The sequence below is a fragment of the Monodelphis domestica genome, chromosome 3 (assembly GCF_027887165.1).
Source record: "Monodelphis domestica isolate mMonDom1 chromosome 3, mMonDom1.pri, whole genome shotgun sequence".
In the NCBI taxonomy this organism is placed as follows: domain Eukaryota; kingdom Metazoa; phylum Chordata; class Mammalia; order Didelphimorphia; family Didelphidae; genus Monodelphis; species Monodelphis domestica.
In genome coordinates this window covers 265,969,762-265,996,129 of record NC_077229.1, presented here as the reverse complement: position 1 = coordinate 265,996,129, position 26,368 = coordinate 265,969,762, and the positions used below count along the sequence as shown (strand labels likewise).

The 26,368-nt window shown below is 34.7% G+C and overlaps 1 protein-coding gene and 1 pseudogene across 3 annotated transcripts in view; one reads left to right on the top strand and one right to left on the bottom strand.

Annotated features, from left to right (window-relative positions):
* DLGAP1 (DLG associated protein 1) overlaps positions 1-26,368 on the bottom strand; it is a 1,166,486-nt gene that overhangs the window by 1,110,745 nt on the left and 29,373 nt on the right. The window lies entirely within an intron of this gene.
* On the top strand, positions 22,285-24,135 carry LOC100015009 (heat shock cognate 71 kDa protein-like; annotated as a pseudogene).

Genomic DNA, 26,368 nt, shown 5'->3' with positions numbered 1-26,368 from the left:
GCAAACCAAAAGGAAGAGGCTTCCTTCCCTCAAGGGATTTATAGTCCAATGAGGGATGATGCATACAAGGAACCTAAAAGTATAAGTGACAGAGCAAAGATGGTAGGTCTAAAAAGACTTGAGGAAGTTTGGTGTTGAGTCATTTTTTTTAACAAAGCTGGCAAGGGTAATTTATCAAATGGAGATTCCAGAGAGGACTCACCAATTACAAGAGGAGGATGTTGCAATGGAAGTGCTGCCAAAATAAAAAGGTTCCAAAATCTATAGTGCACATCAGATGATTCCTGAATTCTCTTTCCTTTTTTTTCTTATCACATCTATCCTTTGCTTTTCTTTTCTATCAATAAACATTTTTTCTGGTCCTGCACCTTTACCTTTGGTAAGAGCAATCAAGTCAACCCTACACCCCACTCTTAATCAATTTCCCTGTGATTTCATTTTTTCTCCCCACCAAAAAAGTTTCCCTTTCCTCCTTATAATATTAAATTCTCCTTTTAGAATGTAAACTTCTTGAAGGCAAAGACTCTCTTGATTTTACTATTTGTTCCTCTATTCTTTTTTTTTAAACCCTTACCTTCCATCTTAGAATCAATACTATGTATGGATTCCAGGTAAGAAAAGTGGTAAGGGCTAGGCAATGAGGCTCAAGTGACTTGCCCAGGGATGACAAACTAGGAAGTGTGTGAGGCCAGATTTGAACCCAGGACCTCCTGTCTCTAGGCCTGGCTCTCTGTCCACTGAGTCACCTAAATGACCCTCCTCTATTCCCTTTTTTGCACAGTGTTTTTACATTATGATTAGTTAATGAATGCCTTTTTGCTTATCCTTTCATTCACTCATTCATTCATCTTAAGTTAATCTTGCTCATTTACTATGCTTCATATACTTCATATTACTATATTAGCCCAAGGGTTTTATTTCTAACTGTTCTCTTGCATTTTGCCTCTTATGAACTTTCCAAGTGCTTAAATCGCTATTCATCTTATATCATAGTCATGGTAGTAGCTACAATGATATCCAACTTGGTGGGTATATTTAGGAATATTCACTCTCATATTTCCTTTAAAATTTTGATCCTCTTTGATAATATATTACAACTAAATCCATACTACCTTCTAAGGCCACTGAAAGGGACTACAGAAGGAGAAGTAAATAGTACTGGAAAAGGCCTGCAAGAAACATTCATGCCAAGGAGGCAAAAGAGAGATGATGTTATAGCAAAAGAACTTGAGAAGCTGGTCTGAACAGATAGAAGAATGGATTAAAAAAGAAAAGGATCGCAAAAACTGAGAGAATAGAATGAGCAGGAAGAAATGAATGGCAAGTCACATAAAAACATTCAGAACAGTTAAGAGAAACCAAAAAAATTACTTATTGAAAGATCATTAGGAAACTTGGAGAGTGTCAGTAGTGGATTTTAACTTTGGATCTTAATTTAGTGGAATCAAATACATATTGCTAGTGGTTGAAAATTAAATGGTGATTGAATTAGTGTAAGCAATAAATATAGAAGTTTGGCTAAAATGGCTAAAATAGGCATTTAGAGAGGAGGTAGAGAAAGGAAAGGGGAGAGACGAGAGAGAGACAGACAGACAGACAGAAATACAGAAAAACGAGAAATAGAAATATAAAAAGGACAAGAGTTCAAAGGGGAAGAAAACCACAGGAGGACATCAGATTAAGACAGAAGTAGAACAATTTTTGGCAAAGAGAAGGGCCATACCAATATGAGTTATTCAAAGAGAAGATAATGTAGGGTTTTGAGGGATAGAACATGATAGAAGAGAAATTTCACAAGGTATTAGATCTTTTTTTTTCCTAAGTAGGAAGATAGGGACATCTTCAGATGGGCAGGGTATAAAAATTTTGAGAAAAGGCGGCTTAGAATAGCCACTATAAGAAATACATTATGGTCATTTCAAAGAAGAATAAAAAGTAGTAATGAGTGCCCAGTGCAGGTAAGACAAAATAAACATGTAGTAGAATCAATTACCATAGCTGTTATGAGATCCTTGTGAAGCATTCAGCAACATATCAGTAGAAAAAGACAAAGGAAAACTATAGTGTAGGTTACATAAGGATTGGGTTTAGCAAAGTTTTAGTAACAAAAGAAAAGGAACAGAGGCACCAGTAGAATCAAGAATAGAAAATGATCCTTAGCTGAACTCAGTAACTAAAAGACCAAATTTATGAAGAGAGGAGAAACATGGAGACAGAATAACCATGATGGATTAGAGGAACAGTGAGAGAGGGAGAACACTAGATGCCATAAGTAGGAAGAAGAATAGTTTTTGGAAATTGAGGGACAAAGATAGCAAGAAGTATAGCAGCTTGTGATCTCAAGAAGGAATTTCAGAGTTCTCAGTAATTCAGGTACAGTAGTTACAGATGATAATGAAATAAAAACCAAAACATCTTGCATTTATTTGAGGAGTAAAAGTTCAGTTCAAATGGAATAAAGGAAGTTAAGGAACTCAGAGGAAAAGAAATCTAAGGAGACAACAAATTATACAAATCGAATTCTTCAAGTATAAGTCGAAGGATTGCAATAAAGAGGAAGATTGTGAATCTGGTAGTAAATTCCTTGAGAAAACTGAAAGAGTGAGATAGAAACTGGTAGATGATAGCTACAAACAACTGGATACATCAGTGTTAAAAGCTAGAGTAAAATTTGAAGGAAGCAATTCTGATGAGCGATGATGGTGGCATGGTAAGACTTTACCCATAAAGGTGGCCAGAAATATGTACCTGCTCTCTAGAAGAGCCAGGTTGTCATGAGTGCAGGAAGACAGGAGTGTAGGAGACAGAGTACTAATGATAGGGAGGGTTCTATAAGAAATAATTAAAGGTTATCAATATAGCTGGAGGACATGAGAAGAGGAGAAGGTATGTGAGGATGAGAGAGTGGGCAATGGTAGTAGGAAAAGTGAAATGTTCACATAGGAATTTAATTATGATGAACCATAGGTATTAGGCAAGGAGGTAAAATTCTGTTAGCTCTGTTGTCTATTTTGTATTTATTTAATATCAAGTCTCCTGGCAATATGATCCACATGATGAAACTGCAATATTATTACAAATTCCATAGATGAGTTAATGCCAATTCATAAGTGAATAAACTGTCATTTGGAATTAGTTTAAGCTAGTAGACAAAAGAAATAGATGTATCTCAATCCTATTCAGCTTTCATTTGCAAGATTTTAAATTCCTATATTAATGAAAAAAGAGGAACTGTACTTTTATTTTCAATTCTTTCTCCAAATGAATAATACTATTACAAGACACTTATAGCTCAGCATATTTTAAAACTTTTAAGAATTGTAACAGCATTTGACTTATTATCTATGAAATTGGATTTTATCTAAGAAATGTCTCTATAAATAGAGGCTTAACATTTTTTAAAGCCTCTAAGGCAGAGATGTATATCTTTTAATGCTTTGTTTTATATTTGATCATTTCCATTGAATGAGGTCATTTTAGCCAAATGTTCATTTAAAAAATCTAAATTAATGTAGCTTCATATATTTTCAATCTCATATTCTTTTGTCCAAGTTGAATAGTTGTCCAATTATTTTAAAGGTTAATAACATAAACAACCTTATTTGCTTTAAAATGCCATTTTTATGATAGGTTTCAACATTCTTTTCAACATTTATTGGAAACTGCAAAGAAGAAAGATGAGAATAGTTAAAATATAGATTTTTTAGCATTTATAATTATTATAAAAGTCATAAATAAAAGACATTAAACATTTTGAGTTTTTAATTTTAATTTTATTAAAACCTCAAACTTCAAAAGATTTTTAATATCATGAAGATATTCTTTGAAATGGTAAAGATAAAAATCCATCCATATCCTCTAATCAATCATCCACAGGTCATAAACCTATTATATTTTGTTGAGATCTTTCTTTAGATGTCAAGATGTTGTGTGGATACAGGCAAAACAAATGGATTCTCTGTTCCTCACTTTCATTATGTGGTAGTCATGTCCTTTTTTAGTCTACATCTGTCTCTCTGATGAAATTCTTTTTTCTATTCCTTGTCTTATGGTTACTTGGTAATACATTGTGGTCTCTCTCAATTCCCACCATATATTCCTCTATTCCTCTTTGGAGAACTCACAACTTTAATTTTCCAATTACTAGTGTATTTTATGATTAATAATCATAAAACATCATTACATTACCAGAATGATGGTGTAAAAATGATGGGCAATTATTTCCAAGATAAGTTTAAGGGCATTAAAATGATGTAATTACTCAAAGACAGAGCACTTTCCTTTTTCTATTTAATTTTGGACCATATTCACTAACCTTCTATAGTATTAGTTCAACACATACACACACACACAGACACACACACACACACACATAGTAGCACATGATGTTTGAATTCCAGATACTAGGTATCTGAAGGTAACATATTAGAAGAGAAATTTGATCTACCATTCTCAGAACCAGGACCTAAAATATATGTCCTCTTCAGAAAAGGACACAAAAATACATTTAAATAAATATTTAACATCTGATCAGGCATTATACAATGAAAATTCATTAGTAAAGCTTTGTTCAGAAATCTTCCCACCTCATGAAAGAATAAAAGCACACTCAAAATTGAATTTTCACCTTTTCATTGATTCTGAACATTCTAGCTATTTAGAAAAAAGGATAAAACACCTCACCAAGTTAAAAAAAAAGCAAAAAAAGAAAATAATCTCTGAAACTACATTAACTCCAATTTTCTATTTAAACCAAGTATAAATTACAAAATTGGTAACTAGGCAAAAATAAGAACCTTTGACTCCATAAAGATTTCCATGATATGGAACTAAAAGACCCCCCAAAACTATACAGTCATAAAAAAAATCTCCTACTATATAAATCTCATGGTCTCATGAGATATTTATGCCAACAACTTTTAAAATCACATTTTAATAAAATGACAGACTTCATTGAACTTGTTCATAGTACTTATTTGATATGTGTTGTATTCTGTTCATACCTGCCATGTACCTTTCCATTACCTTTTATGGGATATTCATTTGTAATTCATCAAAAACATAGTATTTCATAGTTATAACCCCTGCTACAATAGATGGTGTTTCATTCTCCATATTAGACGACTTCAGACCTTGCTTTAAGCCAGTAGGCTCTACAGTGTCTGGGACCATGTTTTCATTTTCATTCTAGTGATTTTATAAGCCAATGTTGACAACAAATAAGTAACCTCTTTCCTCATTTTTACTGCTGGCTTTAAGGATTATCATCAAATCAACACTATAATTCTTTCTGGAAAGGATGTGAAAGTCAAGTGCCTTATTGTTCCACTATCTTTGTTATTTACCATACTATTACTTCCTTCTTTGCCACTATAGCCCTATATGTGCCCCTCATTAGAATATAAGCTTTTTGAATATAAGAATCAACTATCTTATTTTTGTTTCCCTAGAATTTAGCATAATTCTTGGCAGTTTATGTGCATTTCATAAATACTTTTCACTCATTTATTTCTGACAAAGTATACAACACAACAAGTAAAATATTATTTCTTAAAATATGAACTTTTGTTTCAAGAAGTTTAGAGTAATTAAAGGTTTTAAATTCACTAACGACAATCCAGTCTACTTACTGTGTAAATCTGGATCTCAAATTATCTATCACACTTGTTTATCCATTTGCATTGTCTGTCTAAAAGATACATTATATAGACACACCAATAGCATTACTCTATGATTTGTTCATATAAATGAATGACAACATTTGGAAATTATATATTCTTTATCTACCTAGTTTACTCATTTGGATGGTTAGGTCAAACTACTTTGAAAGACAGCATACATCTTTCAGGAGGCTTTGCAACAGTCCAGTTTCATTATAATATGAAACAAAGGATACATAAGGAAAATTTAAAAGATTATAGTTTCCTCAGAAAAAGCATGAAAAAAATTTGTTAAAAGAATCATAATTTTTTCCTATTTGTCTTTTGTGTGTTGTACTCCTTCCATTTTCATACATCAGTGGCTTCAGGATAACTTTATTTAATCAGAAGTATAGTTAAATATTCTTTGAATTGGTTTTTGCCATTGACTGCTTCTTTTTATTTTATGATGTAATAGTATTTGTAATTATCCATTTTCTTTTATAAGATTTTACAAAAGAATTAATATTCACAATTGTGATTTTCTTTGGATGGCACATTTCTACTTGGCAAATAAATCAAGTGTTTTCTAAGGCATTTTTGGATATTTTAGTTTTATTATGACATTTGATTTAAATCAGTTAAATTTCTGTACAAAATTATTTTGGTGTAAGTTGATATTGGCAATATTTTGCTTGTCATTTAAACATTTTAATCATCTATAACTTGCTTAAATATGCCATTTCATTATGTGGGGTGTTTCCTTTTTATTTTTATTCTTTCTTTTCGGAAATATTTTGATTTTTCTCTAAAATGTCAATGGGCTGCTTGTACAAATAGAGCTAATTTAGGAATCATTCCCATAGGAAAACCGTACCAGTACATAGTAATCTGCTAAAATATAGTCAATTTCATTTTATATGATAGTGGTGATTTGGTGATTTGCAATTTGGCTCTCCCTACTTTTTCTTTACTTTTCATTTGTTACCAATTCTTTTCTTGGAGGAAGTATTCAGGGGGTCTTCTGGGAGGCAAGATGGCAGCTTAGAAGCAAAAGTCAGAGAAAAACCTTCCATACCAATCAAAAACAAAGAGCTTTGAGGGGGACACAAAAACAAATTCAACAACAGGACACAGCAAGGGGACCCTCCAGCTCCATTCAACTTAAAAGGTATGCAGAGAAGGTAGAATTCTCAGGTTTAAGGAAAAGAAAAAGTATTCATGACAGAAAATAAAAGATTTTTTGTAGATCATCATCATCATCATCATCATCATAATAACCATTTATATAATACTAGGTGCCAGGCACTATGTTAGTGCTTTACAAATATAATTTTCTTTGATCCTTAAAACAACAACTCTGGGTGGTAAATGCTATTATGTCTCCATTTCACATATAAGTTTACTGAGGCAGGGAAAGGTTAATCCATCTAGTAGGTGTGCCAGGCTGAATTTAAACTCAGATCTTGACTCTACGCCCCTCTTTCTACTGTATCACTTAGCTGCCAAGTCTTTTGTACCTCGTTCTTTATTCTTAATGCAGTACTTTTTATATATTTGCCACCATCTTCAGCTATTCTCACTTCTGAGAAACATAATTCACCAATTATATGGGTATATATTGATTTAACTTAGAAGTTCTTATCTATGTCTTCATAATATTTTTCTAATTCATCCTCTCCAGTAACAGATGTTTATGCATAAACTATAATTAATTTAATGAGCATCTTTTTTGCAATTACTTAATATGAATATTGCATCATAAGAAGAACAAATGCACTATGAAATAGTGCTTATTTTTATTACAATTAATTCTTATTTCTCTTTATTTCATATGAGGCCATAGCCAGAAAATTAATAACCTGGTAGCCAACCTATTGATAATGAAAATCTCCATACTTAGTCAAGATGATCTTTAGAAAATAGATGCCATTGTCAGCACCATGTATATTTATTAATAAATTTTACATAATTATAAAAGGTCATAATCATAATAGGTCAATCAGCTACATTTTAAGAATTAGGAACAACAGATGGGCAATTGGAGTACCCTGAGATATTAAAAGAATGATGTGGTCCCAACACATTGAACACCTTCCTTTTATGAATGTTTTGTGAGAAAACATCAACAAAATGTTCAGGATAAGGACTGGAGAAGATGTGAACAGTTCTACAAATCTCAAAACACATGTTTTAAAGATTTCTATTCCTCCTCTGTTTGGTTTAATAAATCATCCTAATATTATAGCCACTATGATATTAATGCCATAAATTATTTTTAGATGAAAATAGCAAACAGGCAAGCATAAAACAATATTTAGTAGAGATAAGTGAATAGGGAAATAATAAAATATTAATTTTTCTGACTTATCCAACTCAAATATTATTCTACATTAAACTTATATTAGTCAAGCAAAATGCTAAGAACTAATATAAATATGTCTTCTTTTGTGCCAAAATACACTAGAGAAAAAAATAACATTTTTGAAGGCTATGAGCATGCATTTTTCAAATAAAAACTGTAAATATTCTTTTCAAAACCACATAAAAGCCCATTGATGTCTACTGTAAACCATACTATGAATGAATCAAATTTATGAACTTAAATTATGCTGATAAATTGTTGAACCTAATTGTTTATGGAAGAGGCATTATCATATTAAACGTCATGATACAGCTGTATTATTGTTCTCAAAATGTTTCTTTAGGAATTAATTTTGTTTTGTACTTTGTCATAAATAATAAGCCATTTATTTACTCATTGCTCTATTCAAATTTCAAAAACATTATCAGAATTACACTGGGGGAGGATCATGTTTGTATATATTCTGCTATCACTTCCAAACTAATGAATATTCCTTTCTGCTGCTGTTATCCTTCCGAAACAGGAAAAAAAAAAGATTGATATATCAATTGAAGGAATGTCTCCTTAGAGCTTTTTGGAGTAAAGTCACATAAGGAAGGTAATATTCAAAATCTGCAGAGTTCTTACAGAATACTTGCATCAATATTAAGGTGAGCATTAACTCTTACAACTATGGTGATGAATATGTAATTGAATGGTGGAATTTTGTCAAGATACAAGTTCTCCTACATTGATGTAAGCTTGGAATTTTTAATTTTCAATAATAAATTATATTAAATATCTCAATGCATTCATAAATATAAAATTAAGATGTTATAATACATAAAACCCTTCTGATTTTTTTGGGATTAGTCTTACTCTACATACACTGTATCTGCATATTATTTCCATATTGCTCCCCAGTAATGCTTCCTTGCTCTCTTCTATGCCCAGAAACTTCATTAAGAGCAAAAGTCTATTGCTTCATATAATTTTACTAATTGGTTTATTTTGCTTGAAACATCAAAGATAGGAAGTTTAAGCTGGGACTCTCCATCTCATTATAAGACTTCTGAATCTGGCTTGTTTTATTGTTTCCCTGGCAAGGTAGGGCATCCCATTATGTGGAACAGCTTTGGCATGGGAAGAAGGGTTAGCCCACAGCACAGCTTTGGGGCTCGATATGTTGCCCTAGGCCTGAAGTGTTAGTCTCAACCCCCTCCAGCAGTGTCCTACACTCATGGAAGATCTTTCTCCAATTAAGGGAGAGATGAAGCCCTGAGGCCAAGGAGCTATTTAGCTTCTTTAAGCACATCAATGAATCACATTCCTTCTACTTCTGTGACCTATAGACTATAACCAACTGGTAAAGGGACTAATGGCTTTGTATCTGCCCCTTGAATCCACTGCATACTTGCTCTGCGCTGCCACCCTTGGGTATCCCTTGCAACCTGCAGCCTTCCTTTATATACATAAAAATATACTAAATGAAGGACTTTTATTCTTAGCATCAATAAATACCAATCATACTGTCTATTTAATGTAAAGTCTAGCATAGCTTATTGTTCATTGAGAACTATGAGAAGTTTTCTCCAAATTTTATTTCTGTAGGAAAATTTACCAGATATTGTTGACATGATTTTTCTAGCATTTTGTTAATTAAAAATTTTTTTAATTTATTTAAAATATTTTTCCATGGTTCCATGATTCATGATTTTTCCCAAACCTCTTCCTTCCCCACCCACCCCCTCCCAGCACTGACAAGCAATTCCACTGGGTTATACGTCTATCATTGTTCAAAACTTATTTCTATGTTATTCACATTGGCAATAAAGTGATCTTTTGACATCAAAACCCCAATCATATCCCCATCAAACCACATGGTTGATCATATGCTTTTCTTCTGTATTTCTACTCCCACAGTTCTTTCTTTGGATATGGATAATGTCCTTTCTCATAAGTTCCTCTGAATTGTCCTGGGTTGTCCAGCATTAATGCTGGTAGAGAAGTCCATTACATTCGATTTTGCCACAGTGTATCTGTCTCTGTATACACTGTTCTCCTGGTTCTGCTCCTTTCACTCTGCATTAATTCCTGGAGGTCTTTCCAATTTCAGCACAATAGTATTCTATCACCATCTGATAGCAAAATTTGTTCAGCCATTCCCCAATCGATGGACACCCCCACATTTTCCAATTTTTTGCCACTACAAAGAGCACAGCTATACATATTTTTGTATGAGTCTTTTTCCTTATTCTCTCTTTGGGGTACAACCTAGCAGTGGTATGGATGGGTCAAAGGGCAGTCTTTTAATGCCTTTCGAGCATAACTCCAAATTTCCCTCTAGTTAGACCAATTCAGAACTCCATCAGCAGTGTATTAGTGTCCCAATTTTGCCACATCCCTTCCAACATTTATCATTTTCCTTTCCTGCCATATTGGCCAGTCAGTCAATCAGATCAATTTCTACTTTGGCAATATTATGTACAGTTTTTTTTTTACTTTCATGAATATCTCATGGAATTTTATTGGTTTTTTTGCAAGACATAAGGAGAAATAAAGAAGCATAATCACATTAATCTATTATCAAAATTCAAGTAGATTACATTTGTTTTCTTTTTTCAATTTATGTAGTGCTTTTAATTACCCTAAGCTTCTCTCTGAAACAAAGACCAATATTTTAAAATCAATATTCTTTTGGTAATGCTGAATGGCTATGAGTCATGACACTCTATAGTCTCTAAAGAACTAAAAGTTATGGGTCATTCAAAGGGCACTGGGAAGGCATATGGGAACATGAGAAGCCTGCAAACTAAATGTATCACCAGTAAAGAACTGCACTGAAGTAAAATAAAAGCTATCATCAAGAAGATGGATAACTGAAAAAAAAAAGTCAGGTTTTTAAAGTAGAGAGAGCAGGAAATAGATAGCACTCCAGAATAGCATGCCCCATTCATTATCTAGGCAATGCCAAGTGACCTAGAGGAAAGTCTCCAGAATTAGGATGGATTTTCTTTGGATTATTTGTGGAAGGATGTGGACAAGACTCCCATAGGATGAGAAAGCCTGAATGGATTCCTAAATACATGATTGGAGGGTTTTCACATTAATAAGACTATAAAATGAGAGAAGTATTCTTATATCCTTTTTACATAAATTTGCTAATTTAAATCAGAGTTTTTAGGAATTAGTTCAAATTGTTCATTATATCCAAAATCACAGAAAGCAGCTATATACTGTATGCCTAGATATTGTAATTCCTTGGGTATCTTAAGAATTCATACTTTTAAGTTTACTTATTTAGTGATATAGGTTCAAGTACAAATATTTCACATTGGATAAGGCATGAATTCATTACACAATTAGGCTACCCCATGCCTTGTACTCACACTCATATGTTGAATGCCTTTGGGGGGAGGAGGTTCTAATCAAGGTTATAGGAGAGTAAGTAGACTTTTAACAGCACAATTTAACTCAAAATATAAGCTTTTAATAGGATGGCACAGTAAAAGCAGTAGCTACAAAACATTTCTCCCATAAAACTAGGATAAACTGTCACAAATAAACAGAAGAATGAGTACAAAATTGGGGTACAATATATAGAGTACATATATGGCCAAGGCAATTCATGCCTCCAGTATTAGCAAAATTCAATATCCTTTCTCTACTGATGGGATCTTCTCTAGAATTTGACTCTTGATTATCAAGTCCAATTCTTCCTTGAAAATGCAGGTGTCAAGGGCAATTCTCCTTTAAACTAATTCTTCTCTTGAGAGTGTGAATTTCTGTATTCCCTCAGCTGAGCCTCAAACTCTTGATCTGTAGGTTGGATAGCTCCTACTGAGCAAGTAGCTTTGTTGCTAGACAACAAGGCTAATGCTGGTGGAAGAAATTCTTCCCACTCATACCACACACCACTATTCTTTAGATTAGGTACAGAGGTCACACTTCACAAAGCTATTCAGAACTTAGACTGAGTCAAAGTTTACAAAAATAAATTTAAAAACTGCTTCCTCTGATTCCAGGGTTTAGAGGCTTGGCTATTTAATAACTTTCAAGAAGATGATCAATTTTAGTCACTCAATCACTAATTGCCCTTTCAATTCCATCATATATTAATAGCTCATCATATCCATTATCTGATCTTTATTTCTGTGACTACATCAACTGAGTCTGGAGGACCAGAAATCCAACTATGTTGTGGAAGGAAATAGACTGGTCAAACATGAATCCCCTGCCCACCCCCCACCCCCCCCCCCCACACACACATACACACAGGACTTAGCTCAGAATTTTCCAAACCTTTTATCTCTCCAATTTTGTCTAACCTTTATGGCAAAAAAACCTTTGAGATACAAAGTAAGGATCAAAGTTGTCAGATACTTTAAAATACAATTCTTGTTCTTTTTTCAATGAAAACAAAGTTCATATAACACACATGCACAAGCAAAATGAATGTAGAAAATTAACTTCAATTGATGGGAATGCAATGCAGATTATTTAATATGATCTGTGTCCACAAGGTCAAATTTAGGTTTCTGCACAGCATTGGACAGATGATTAAGTTATGGTCTGCATGTGAAAGTGGTAGAAGGGTGTAATTGGTAAATTTGTGGGTCGTTGCTGCTGGCAGGAGAGGCTATAAGAGTGAATTGCTCTCTACTGTCAGGCAGCTGTCAGGAGCATTGAGGTGAGTTAACATGGAGAAGACCATCTAGTGATAAACAGAGATGGCAGAATAGGAGGACAGGCAGCAAAATACATAGAGATGGTCTATCATGTAGAACTAGAATTCTGCTTCCAGAGCTTAAGATGTACACAAGGTACACACCTTGCCTCCTTGTATCTCATACTCCTTGCTATTCTTAATTCCCTCTCCTTTTACCCCATAGCAACCTCATGGTCACTTAGATGGAGAATAGAGGTATTTGGGGGCTAAAGTTTCCCAGCTCTTTGTGAGGAAATGACCAAGAAGAGAGTCCGGCTTATGGAGGGTACCATGGATAAAACACTGGTCAAGGAGTCAGGAATACCTGAATTTAAATCTGGCGTCCAATCCATACTAGCTATATGAACTTCAGCAAGGCATTTAACCTCTTCTGGCCTGTTTCCTCAACCATAAAATGAGGAAAATGATAGTACCTACTTCCCAAGATGGTTGTGAGAATCAAGGGAAACAATAGTTGTAAAGCCCTCATCGCAGTGCCTGGTGCAGGGTATTATAAATATGCTTATTATTATTATTGTTGTTGCTTTCTTGTCATTTTACTATTCTATGTGGGGTACTCTTCTTCAGGTGCTTAATAAGAAGCCTCAGATGGGGCTCTATGTTCACATGCAAGATCATACATATTATATTGTTACAGTATGATATCAGTTCTTTGGCAGTAGGATTGCTTCACTTAGGTTTTTATATTTCCAGTGGCTAGGACGAAGTCTGTCACATAGCAGCACTTCATACATGCTTCTTGATCAATATTGATCATTATGTGATGTTTAAATGTATTGGAAATTCCATATAGGCAAGGGTACGGGTTGGGGAGAATAGAAGGTAGGATTAACCTGTAATCATTGACAGGAAAAGGATCATGGCATGGATGAAGTAAATCATTGCCTGATTTGCTTCATTTGAATGTTGTGACAGAGGCTGGCACTACAGAAAAAGTGCCAAGCTGAAGAGTATGTGAAATTGATCACCTCAATGGGGGAGGGGCCCCAGGAGTGGAATTGAGAGGAGGAGGAGACTCTGGCTTTGGAGAACAGTGAGGATCTCTTGGTCTTGAGAAGCTGAAGAGAGAAGTTGGAAAAAGACTTTCTCCTGAGGGTTACCCACTTTTCTGGCTGGTGACTGGAAATCTTTCCCCCCCAAACTTTCCAATTGAAGGGACTTTCTGAAGAGAAACCTGAGCAGACTTTACCTCAGCTCCTATTGCCAAGACATGAGTCAACCTGACTTTCTCTCAGAGGGCTCAGGTTGCCAAGGCCCGAGTTCCCCCCACACACTTGAGGAGGGAGGGGAAAGGGATTAGATAGAGACAGGGAACCCCTTTCCCCACTTTCATTTTCCCATTCTTCCCTGCCTGTTATTCCTTTTGTATTGCCTGATTGAATTAACATTAAAAATTATCTGTGCCTCAAGCTGACTGCGAATGAATGGATCAAGGGGAGACATTTTGGTCTTGAGTAGTGGAGGGGGGACAAGAGGGACAAGAGCAAAATGGGGAGAGCAGCTTTAGCTAAGGAGGGAAGGCAGAAGGGGGAAAATCATCAACACCCCTCTCCTATCTCTGACCCAACTCGTTACATCTGCTGTCTCTTCTGAACCCCACTTTGTGGAAGGGGGGTTCTCCTCTCTTTCCCCCTCTCAATACCAAAAGTCCAAGCTTCCCTCAGGGTTCAAAACTTCCCCCTTTTATCTTTTTTTTTAATACAATGTGAAGTATAAATTTAAATAATCTTTGTATAGAAATAAAAGTATTAAAACATCTGTTTCTTGATGTTATTTGTTTTGATAAATGCAATATAATTTGGGCTTCAAAAAAGTCTACATTATTAATTTTGTATTGTGTCCATTTTTAAATTTTAAGATTTTTATTTTGTTATAAAAAGTGAGATTCTTAATTTCATTTGAACAAAATACTGAGATAATATTTTTAAAATTTAAATAAAATTTAAAATAAAAGTGCATGCCAATACAATTTTAATAATCCTTTTCTGATATTTTGTGATCCATATTTTCTCTCTCTGTTATGCATTTCAACTTCCCCAAGACTGAAGATAACATGATATAGGTGGTACACGTGTTATCATATAATACATATTTCCTTATTCATGATGTTATGAAAAAAGATCCATATGGATTATACTAGAAAAAATTATGGAGGAAATAAAGTGAAGAAATGGTATGCTTCAAGTGTATGTTGTCTAGGGAAAAACATTAAGGGGTTTGATTTTTTCCCTTAAGCATAAATAGTTGCTACATTAATGTTCAGAAACTACTAGCTTAATAGATCAGATTAGCTCCTGGACTTTCAAACAGAGCATGACTGTCCAAAGAATAATGAGAAAAAGAACACATATTTGATGAGTTGGCAGGCATTAGAAAATATCTGAAAATAGGGTCTTTTTTAGAAAGGATAAAAGCAAAGTAAGTAACTTGAAAAGTGTATTTGGAAGGCTAACAATGGATGCCCTCATAAATGAAAATGCAATTGTAATCGAAGGCCCCAAAGTCCTGTAACACTGATGGGAATGGAGATTCTAGAAGGAGACGGGAAAATAGTACTAGAGGGGAAGCTCACTAAGTATGATTTTTATTAACTTCATAGTTTTGATAATATACAAATAATCCACTGAGGTTTTTCCCCCCAGGCTTTAACACCAGTTTTGGTGTTTTTCACATCTAGCACTATGGAACTCTTCATCACTCCTTTAGAAAAAGTATGGGGGAAAATAGTTGGGTTGATATCAATTTTCCACAAAGGGAAAGATATTGAAAAAATTGAAGATTGGGATTTACACGGGGGTGGGGGGAGGGATATATTCTTGCTTGAATTCATCTTTTTGCTTTCCCTGTTTTTGATGTTATGAACAGGGAGGGCATGGATAAACTGAATCAAATAGGAAGTATATGCATGACTTGTGGAAATTACCAGAAAAAGAGCCAGAAGAAGTGTTAGGTAGGAAAATGCCATATATCCAATGAACAGAGCTGAGAAAGTCTGGTGCAAAGTAACTCTATGGCTCTCAGAGGAGACATTGGGCAGCTAGATTTGGAGTTCAGAAGACCTACATTTGAATCCTAACTCAGATATTTACAATGTGATCCCAGAGAACTTCTCCCAGCTTCAGTTACCTAATTTGTAAAATGAGGGGGCTGGACTTCATTGACTATATGATCCTATGATTATCACAGTTACCAATCCAGAGTTATCCAATATTTTAATATACTAAATTATTCTAAGCTGGGGAAACAGAATAGAAATTTCCCCAGATTAGCTGAAAGGAAATCCATTTTATCTGTATCCTTATAACAACAATCCAGTCTGCTAGTTTTCTTTCTCTCTATTTAAATTTTTGTTTATCATATCATGACTTAGATACAAATTCTTATTATAATTTATGAGTAGTTAATAAAAATATAAATAGCATACTTGGATTATATACATTTTGGTTAAGTAATCATTAATAAATTCTAAGAAAATATCATGCCTTTTTTGTCCCATTTTCTGACAATCACTTTTTCTGAAGAAAAAAAAAATCTGTATGGAAATGCCTTCAAACTGTGACCAAATGTTGACTGCACTGTTCTCTGTGGGATTCTGATTTCATTCCTGACATATATGAAAATACAAACTTATTAATCACAAATTGGGGAGGAGGGAATGGGAAGTTTTGCCTAAATTTCTCTGTCCATTAGAATAAAAACAAAAAGCCAATACAATAAAGATGGGTTGGACTACTCAATATATAAGTCAAAAGGATATCCTAGACTTTATTTTATTTTTAAATGATCAAATTACTAGCAAGTAGTTTTTTCACTAATATGTCATCTAGCATTTACTAGCATAATTCATTCCTCTTAAGGGATCCAAAATAGACCTCATTTATGTGCATGATGTATCAAATTTGGAATATTTGTTTTAGCAATTTTGTTGGTCATTCCTTTACTATATGCACAGGCTCTGTTGGCAGCTATTTATTTACTCTAATTGAAAAATGTATAATTTCCCCTAGACTCATCCCTTCTCTCCAGAAAAAAAAATCTCCAAGTGATACTTTCACAGCATCTAAAATCACTATATTACTCACCCATTGGGGTTAAAGAACTGAAGACCTCTATGAATGTTAGCTCAAGACTTTCATCTTCAGTCTCTCCCTCCTCAAACTTATTAGACAATTATTGTTTATTTCTTTGATTTGACTCTTTGCATTAATTGTTATTTATTTTTCTGTCCTTTTTCTTGCCCAGTTCACCGTTGCTAAATGCAAATGCCTACTAAAATGCACCAAGAACTTTTCTACATGGAATTTAGTTGGCACAGTAGAAAGAGTGCTGGGCTTCATAACATACTTGAAGGCAAGTGATATCTCCATTTTACAGATAATAAAACTGAGGTAAACTGAATAAATGCCTTGCCCAGGGTCACATAGCTAGTCAATGTTGGAGGTCATATTTGAATTCATATCTTACCCCTATACTTTATCCACTGCATGAATATCCACTGCACAGCTCTTCTGCCTTGGAACCAATACACAGTATTGATTCTAAGACAGAAGCTAAGGAGTTTTTTACATGTTTTTTTTAATTGAACAATTTTATTCTGCCTTAGAATAAAAACCTCACTTCAATGTTGCAAGGTACACTGCAGGTATGCCATGCTGCCAGTTATCAGGGCACAAAACATCCCACAAGCTGTACATAAATTGGGAATACTATGTTGTTATTCAGTCTTTTTTCAGCCATGTCCAACTCTCAGTGATCTCCTTTGGGATTTTCTTGGCAAAATATACTAGAGTGGTTTACCATGACCTTCTCCAGATTATTTTACAGATGAAGAACTAAGGCAAATTCAGTTAGGCAACTTGCCCAGGGTTGCACAGCTAGTAAATATCTAAGGCCAGATTTGAACTCAGGAAGATGAGAATTTCTTATTCTAAGCCGAGTGCTTTGTCCATTGCAGCACCTATCTGCCCCAATAGGGAATACAGAAGAAACAAATATACATTTCATCTAATGAATAACTTTGTCTAATGCTGACCTTATACATATATATATATATATATATATACATTTTTCATTCCTAGATAGTTATTAAATGTATTAAAATTTCTAGTTATAGAAGGACATAGACATATATATGTATGTATATATAATAGAGAGATGATAGATAGATGCACCTATAGAGAAATATAGTTTTTGCTACTACTGTCTAGGCATTCTATTAAGTGCAAGAGATATAAATACAAAGAAAATAGCTTTGGCCATGACTTCAAGGGGCTTATATTCTAAAGAGAGAAGTTAATACTTACAAGGTGACTACAATTAATCAATCAACAAGCATTTATTAAACACTTTGTGCTAAGCACTATAATAGTACCGAGTCTACAAAGCCAAAAATAATATTGCCTGCCCTCCAAGAACTTACACTCTAATGGGGGAAGATAACATATAAAGTGGAGCTGGAAGGCAATTCACAAGATTATATAGGCAGGGATTATGATAGTTATGGCTAGGGAAAGTGGTAAAGGCCAAGATCTAGGTAAGGTAAGATGAAAGCCCCACTATTAGATCCCAGCTTTGTGCCAGAGTCAGAGTCTAATTTTTACTGGGGAGGGAATGGAGATGAAGGCTAAAGTGGTGCCACTAAGGTCTGGACTTCAATCATAAATATTTTTTTTACCCAGATAACATTGAGTTTAAGAGGGAAAAAAGACAAGAAAAAATCCACTAAACCTGAGTTTCTAAATCAGTCACTTTTAACCTAGAAGAAGGCTGTCAGAGATGGAAGAGTCCTAAGAATTCAATCCACTTTTTTTTTTTAATTTTAGTGATGAGACTACTTATCTAGCCTATTAAGATCTTTAAAGGAAAAGGGAATGTGCATGGTCTCACTTTCTGAAGGTATGAGGTATATATTGTTGATTCAGTTAGAAAGAACATCTAAAGGCAAAAATCAGAATGTGTCCAGTCCCATCTTAATACTTTTCAGGCTATCCTCTGTAAATACCAGTCATAAGAGTGATCCAAAAGTAGGGCTACCTTGAGAGTTGATGAATTCCCAAACAACAGAAGTTTTTTGAGTGGATGCTGGATGATACTAGTCAGCAGAGAAGATTCCTAGTTATGTATAAGGTGGATTAGTTGAACTTGTGGCCTTTTATACTCGGAAATGCTGTAATGCTATGAACAATCTGATGGTATGAGTTTTCCAGCTCTTTGTGATTTGCCACAAATGTGAATTTTAAGTATAGTAAATATAGTAAGTAAGAAAGAGGCATAGACCTCTACTTATATTTCCAAACACACAAAACTTACCTGAGAATTTCGGAATCATGATATCAGTGGTAACTGGGCTCTGAGGGACATAGCAGGTAGTCCCTCATGGAGTTTAAGTGCCCAAAGTGACAACTTTCCACTAACGCTCATTTTTTCTCTATAAAAAATATCATAGGATGATATTTTCTTTCAAATTGACATTAAAAAGACTCCAATCTAGGAGATTAGTAGAGCAAAAAAAATCATATCAATTAATTTCCACAAGAGGTACTTAGTAGGTTCTTACCAAAAGATTTTTCAGAGCCCTTATCTATTTTAAGTGACAGCTGTTTGTTTTTTAATAGCAAATTCACTCTGTGTTGGATCAGCTATATTCACGAGCTCTCCAGCATCTTTTCCCTACACCCTACTCTAGGAAGCTGATGTTCCCAAATCAAATCCCACTGGGGTGGAAAATAACTTACAAAGCCAGCCAGGAGAGCTCTCTCTATCACATCAATACAGTTATTAAATGATAAATAATAAGCACAGCTGGAGCATCCTTCAACCAAGGACCGAAAAAAGGTTTAAGAGCATTAAATTGTTAAAATCTAAAAACAACTTCATGAGTTCCTGGATTATTACTCCCATTTAGTTTAGCAACACCATTTATTTGGATCAATATATGATTGAATCCTGATTCATTTTTGTATTAACAATTTTCATTCTATGATGTTCTCTTCCAAGATATGTTAAAACAACAAGTCATAACGAACAGCTAAAGATAATGTGGAACTTCATTTCATTAATTCAATATTATTATTAAATATTAACAGAGGTAAACATGTTACTGCCAAAACATATTCAATACCATTATCAACTGGGAAATAAGATTATTTGTTTTCTAACAAAGACATTACAGGTTGACCTCATGTTGTGTATCAAATGATTCTTTAACATTTTTTCTCAGATGAACATTAATATATGGAACCACCTTTTGATTCATATTAGTACTTCATTTCAAATAGGAAAATATTTAGGTGCAACACATAATATAAATCATGCTTATGAATTCTAAAATATACATCAAAGAGCATTCTACTTTTGATTAAGTACAATTCATTTTCATTTAATTCTCCCACACAAACCCTGTAAGTTATTCAATATGCAGTCAATCTACATGGTTATTGAACACTCATTTATTAAAATAGACCCTACTGTTAATTCTCATTTCTGTTTTCAATTTGATTCTATGTAACCTCAATTTTTCAACAGCTACACTGGTTATGCCATCATTCCAGGAGTTGAAGAAAGTCAGATGGTGATATTTTCCCATATTTTAAGCTAAGAAAAAGGGTCCTTAATTTGTTTATAAGTATAAAATTTTAAATGTATCATTGAAATGCTATGTGTCAGTAAAATTTGTTGACCAGATGACCAAATGATATAAAAAGGGAGCACAAAACATAGAGAGATTGAGTCTTCTATCTAGTTAACATTCTGCAAATCACTGGCCAGACATTTTCTCTCTCTCATTCTCAGTTTTCCTATTTCAAAACGGTGATAATAACATTTGCACTATTAATCTCACAAGGTTATTGTGAGGAGAGTACTTTTAAAAGTACTATATGAAAGCAAGCTATTACAATGTGTTGCCAATCATTTGTCACAAACTTCAAATAATTTCTTAGAGACATCAGGACAACTATGTGGCTTAAAAGGTAAAAGTGGAAAGTGCCTGAATATTCTAACAAAGATCTCATAAAAAGCCTCCATTATTTATCCTTTGCTCATTCCAGCTAAACCTGATATTTGCCCAAATCTTGAATTCTATTCAAGAACTGATGATGATAAGAATTGTCAAGACTCCTCAGAAAACATCTGAATCAAATTACACCTGAGAATCTCCTCTATAAAAGTCCACAAAGTGATCAGTCAGCCTGCTCTTGGAGGCTTTTCATGAAAGGGAATCTAGTGCTTTCCCAGGTAGTCTCTTCTCCCACATAGCCCTAATGTTCAGGAAATACCTCATCATTCTGAGTCTAAACCTTTCTCTTTGCAACTTCTAAACATTGTTCCCAGTTGTGTTCTGAGGCTAATCAGAACAACTGAATTATACTTCCTTAGGGCCGTGTTTAAAGCCTGGTCCTCAAACATATACAAATGAATGAATAAATGAACAAATAAAAATAAATGAATAATTAATTTTACTTTTCTCCAAAATAACATCCACATTTCCTTTCTATGATTCTCAAATGGAAAGATGTCAAGGTCCTTTCCCATCTCTTTTGCTCCTCCCTTTTTTGCTTATCAAAGTCTTTCTCAAAATTGATTGCCCAGAATTGAGCACTATACAATAAGTATTATCTGATCAGGGCAGAGTAAAATGGGGCAATCATCTCCATAGTGCTGAATACTATGCCTCTCTTAATGGAGACGAAACTTTCATTTGCTTCTTTGCCTGTCATATCAGACTGTTGAATTGTATTTAGCTAAAATCCACTAAAAATCAGTGATATTTTCTAGATAAACTTCTTTCTGGCCATAGCTTTCATCCTCATATTTATGAAGTGATTTTTTAAATTTTGTTATAAGACTTTACACTTATGTCTATTAAGTTGCATCTTCTTAGATTAGGCTCAATGGTTTACCTGTCGAGACCTTGTTATTTAATTTGAGCTCCTTTTACCTCATGCAATCAGCCTTGTAAACAATGTATTTCTCTTTAATCTAGAAACTATCAGCTCCTTAATCAACCCATGTCAAGACCTAAACCTGTTTTCTTCTCATAATATTTTCATCTTCTGCTCCTTTTGTATCCAAGTGCCATATCTTCCTGGGAAAGGACCCTTTATTATTTTTCCCCATAATTCATACAGTGTGAGCACAAATGACCCTGTTTACAGTGAAGAAATCCTTTTATTCATCTCACCATCATATTCACAATAGCAGGTAGCCAAAATGTTTCCCACTTATCAAAACTACATCTCCACAAATTTCAGAAGCTGACCTTACTTCCTACTTTAGTCAGACCAGATTTATATCATCTCCCTCAACACCTTCATAATCATGAGACTTTTGTGCCTTCACTGATATAGTTTTTCCCCCTCCAGTCTTAAAAGAAGAGAAGCAATCCTCTTTGATGAGGTTCATTCCTTTAGATGTTTTCTTTTGTTTCAAGACTTATTTAAATTTGTTCTTTTTTATCACAAACTTAAAAGAAACAATTCAATATACACATGAAAACTATAGGTCTACTCAATGCAGCAGTAGCCCTTCTGTCTCCACAGCAGTCATCTACAATTTCTGATGTCCTCAAAAACATGCTGAAGGGACCTGCACTTGGCAATGATCTTGGCACCAAATATACCTGTGTAGTAGTCTTCCAACATGGGAAAGTGGAGATCAATGCTAATGATGGTACCTTCACCAACAAAGAACATTTAATTGATTATGCTGCAAAGAATTAAGTTGTAACAAAGCCCGCCAACACAGTCTTTGATGACAAATGTCTGATTGGATGCAGATTTGATGATGCAGTTGTAAAGTCAGACATAAAGCACTGGTCTTTCACAGTGAATGATGCAGGCAGGCCTATGGTCCAAGTGGAGTACACAAACATTTCTGTCCAGAAGAAGTGTCATCTAGGATCTTAACCACAATGAGAGAAACTGCTGAAGCTTACCTTGGCAAGACTGTCACAAATACTGTCATCACATACCAACCTACTAAAAAAGATTCCCAGTGTCAGGCCACAAAAGATGGAACTATCACTAGTCTCAATGGGCTTGAGTCAACAATGAGTCAATTGTTGCTGTTACTGTTTATGCCTTAGAAAAAAAAAAGTTGGTGCTGAAAGAAATGTGTTGATTTTTAGGCGGTATCTTTGATTTCTCCATCCTTACCATTAAAGATGACATGGGTGGAAAGTATTTTGACAACCTTATGGTCAACTATTTCATTGCCAGATTCAAGCAAAAGAACAAGAAAGATATCAGTGAGAACAAGTCTCACTGTCTGCCATCTGTGCAAGGCTTGTGAACATGCAAAGCAAACCCTCTCTTCCAGTACACAGGCCAGTATTGAGATTGATTCTCTCTATGAAGGTATTGACTTCTACATGTCTATCACTCAAGCCCATTTGAAGGGCTGAATGCTGACCTCTTTCATGACATACTGGAACCTGTAGAAAAGGCCCTAAGAGATGCCAAGATAGATAAATCACAGATTCATGACATCATCTTCTTAGGTGCTTCCACTCAGAATCCTCCAAATCCAGAAGCTTCTGCAGAACTCCTTCACTGGCAAGGAGCTCAACAAGAGTATCAATTCTGATGAGGCTATTGCCTATGATGCAGCTGTCCAGGCTGCAATCCTGTCAGGGGACAACTCTGAGAATTTACAGAACTTGCTGCTGCTACTGGATGTCACTCCTCTTTTCCCTGGAATTTAAGCTGCTGGTGGAGTTATGATGATTATGATCAAACACAATACCACCATTCCCACTAAGTGGACTCAGACCTTTACCACCTACTCTGACAACCAATATGGTGTGCTTATTCCTATTTACAAAGGTGAGAGAGCAGTGACAAAGGATAATAACCTATTTGGCAAGTTTGAGCTCACAGGAATCCCCCACACATACTCTAAAAAGTGTCCCTCAAGTTGAAGTAATATTTGACATTGATGCAAATGGCACCCTCAATGTCTCTGCTGTGGATAAGACCACAGGCAAGGAGAACAAGATCAGCATCACCAATGACAAAGGCTGCCTGATCAAAGAGGGCATTGAGTTCATGGCCCAGGAGGCTGAGAAGTACAAAGATGAAGATGAGAAGCAGAGAGACAAAGTGTCTTCCAAGAATTCTCTTGAGTCTCATGCTTTTAACATTAAGGTGACTATTGAGGATGAGAAACTGCAAGGCAAAATCAGTGATAAAGACAAACAGAAGATCTTTGCCAAAGGCAATGAAATAATCAGCTGGCTGAATAAGAGCCAGGTCATTGAAAAGGAAGAATGTGAGCATCAACAGAAAGAGTTGGAGAAGGTGTGCAACCCCATCATCACCAAGCTGTGCCAGAGGGCAGGGGCCATGCTGGTGAATTCCCAAGGGAATGAAGCAGCCCCATTTGGAGGTGCTTTTTCTGGACCTACCACTGAAGAGGTCAACTAAACATAACAGTAGATAAAGTAACTTTCCAAAAATTGAAGGAAAGAAGTGAACATTGCATTTTATTGGTATTGTAAACAAGGGGAAATGTAATTCTTATCTTGGAGAATAAAAATCTATTTAAAAATTGACACCATAAAAAATGAAAACAATAGATTTAGCTTCTTGATCACATTCCCTCCTTAAGGATCTTACTCTCACCAATCATATACCTACTCTCTTCATGTTCTATTTCTCTAGGTTTCTCTGTTTTGGTTTCTTCTCCTCTACCTAAGTTCCAATCAACTAAACAACAGTTTTAAGTTCCTAACATATACAAGCCACTGTTTTAAATAACAGAGCTATAAATATTGTCATTACCTTATGGGAACTTGTGGTCTAGCTAGTGGAGACAACATATACATAAGGTTCATTTCTCAACTGCCACAATCAAATGAATATTACAATAAACTGAGTAAAATTAATTTTTTGGTTTGGCAGTATATATGAATGTTATGTTTACACCATACTTTTTATTAGGTGTGCAGTAGATTATGCCTAAAAATGTATATGACTTAATTAAAAATACTTTATTGATAAAAAATGTTAATCCTTACTTGATATTAAGTTTGGGGTCATGGTGGCAATTTCTGAAAAAAAAAGGCAACAATGAAGTTTGCCACATTGATTAAGTTCTTTGTCTTGTATGGCCATGGTTTATAATGCCCCAAAACAATTATAATAATAATAACATTAATGATCACTAATTGTAGATCACTATAACAAGTATAAAAAAATGAAAAAGTTTGTAATATTGAGAGATACCAAAATGTGACAGAGACATGATGTGAGGACATGTTATTGGAAAAAAACAGCTCCTTAGATATGTTCCATGAAAGGTTGCCACACAGCTTCAATTTATAAAAACCCAGTATCTGAATTGTTGAAGCATAATCCAAGGAAGCATAATCCAAATATCTGTACCTCTGTGGGAATTTCCCATATTCACCCAGCCAGTTCTATGAGAGATCCTTCCTTGAGAATTCCTGCTTCATTTTAGGGAAATATAATATTTTGTATTACCCCATGAGTTCAAATTCTGCCTCAGACACTTAGCTAGCTGTGGAACCCTGGGCAAGCTTTTTATCATCTCTCAACCTCAGTTCCTTCATCTATAAAATGAGTATTTTAACAGCACATATCTTCCAGGGTTGTAATAAAAATATACTGGAGATAATATTTTGAAGGTGTTTTGCAAGCCTTAAAATGCCATATAAATTGAAGTTATTATTAATTTCATTGCAATACTCTATTTTGTATTTCCATTTTTATCCATATTTAAATGTCCTATAAGGTTGTAAATCCCTCAAAGGCTGGATCAGAATTTCAATCTTCTTTGAAACCACAGGTCCCATTATAGATACCTCATGTAGAGATGGTGTAAAAAAAAGTCTGTTTTCTTTATATTATTATATACATATACATATGTTTGTGGCAGTCAGTCAATAAATAATTGTCAAACACCTATTATGTCCTAGGATAAGCTAGGAGATGCTTATATGCATGTGTTTATATGTATGGATATGTATTCATATATATACACACATATAAAACATTTAGATGCCCAAAGTGAGAAAATGGAAAAAAGAGGCAGAAGGATACTGAGAGGGAAAGAGAGGAAAAGGCAGAAAGACAGTTTTAGTAGCTAAAGCAGCTTTCAGATTTTTGGAATACTTTGTACTAGGCTCCTAATAAAGGTTGAATTTAGCTTTTCCCTCTTCAACAAGCCAGAAGACTGTGCTGTGTGCTTGGAGGGAGGGGAGGGAGAAGAAAGGGAAAGGAAGAGATCAGGGATAGAGAGGGCCATTTCTCTTCTTCCCTTACTCTTTTCTCTCACTACAAATCTAGGTCTCTTAAATCTCACCTCTGCATCTATCTCCCAGTGGGAATTTACTTGAACTCACTAATTCCCCTTTAGCCAGCTGGTATGAGGCTGGAGACCAGGTGTGGGAGGTGAGGAAGGTGTGACTCCACATGAGTCAAGGCAGGCAAACCTCAGATAAGTTGATTTAAACTTCTTTCAAGAGATCATGTTAGGGGAACATTTGAGCTCCTCTGCTGTTCTCTTGCCCGCACAGAATCTCATTTTCTGAATCAAAGTTTATCTCTGGCTCTCGAATGAAACTTGGTCCCTAGCTAGGTGATTTCTAGTGAGTGAGAATATGGTGTCTGAGTAATTCTTTAGTCTTTATTTAGT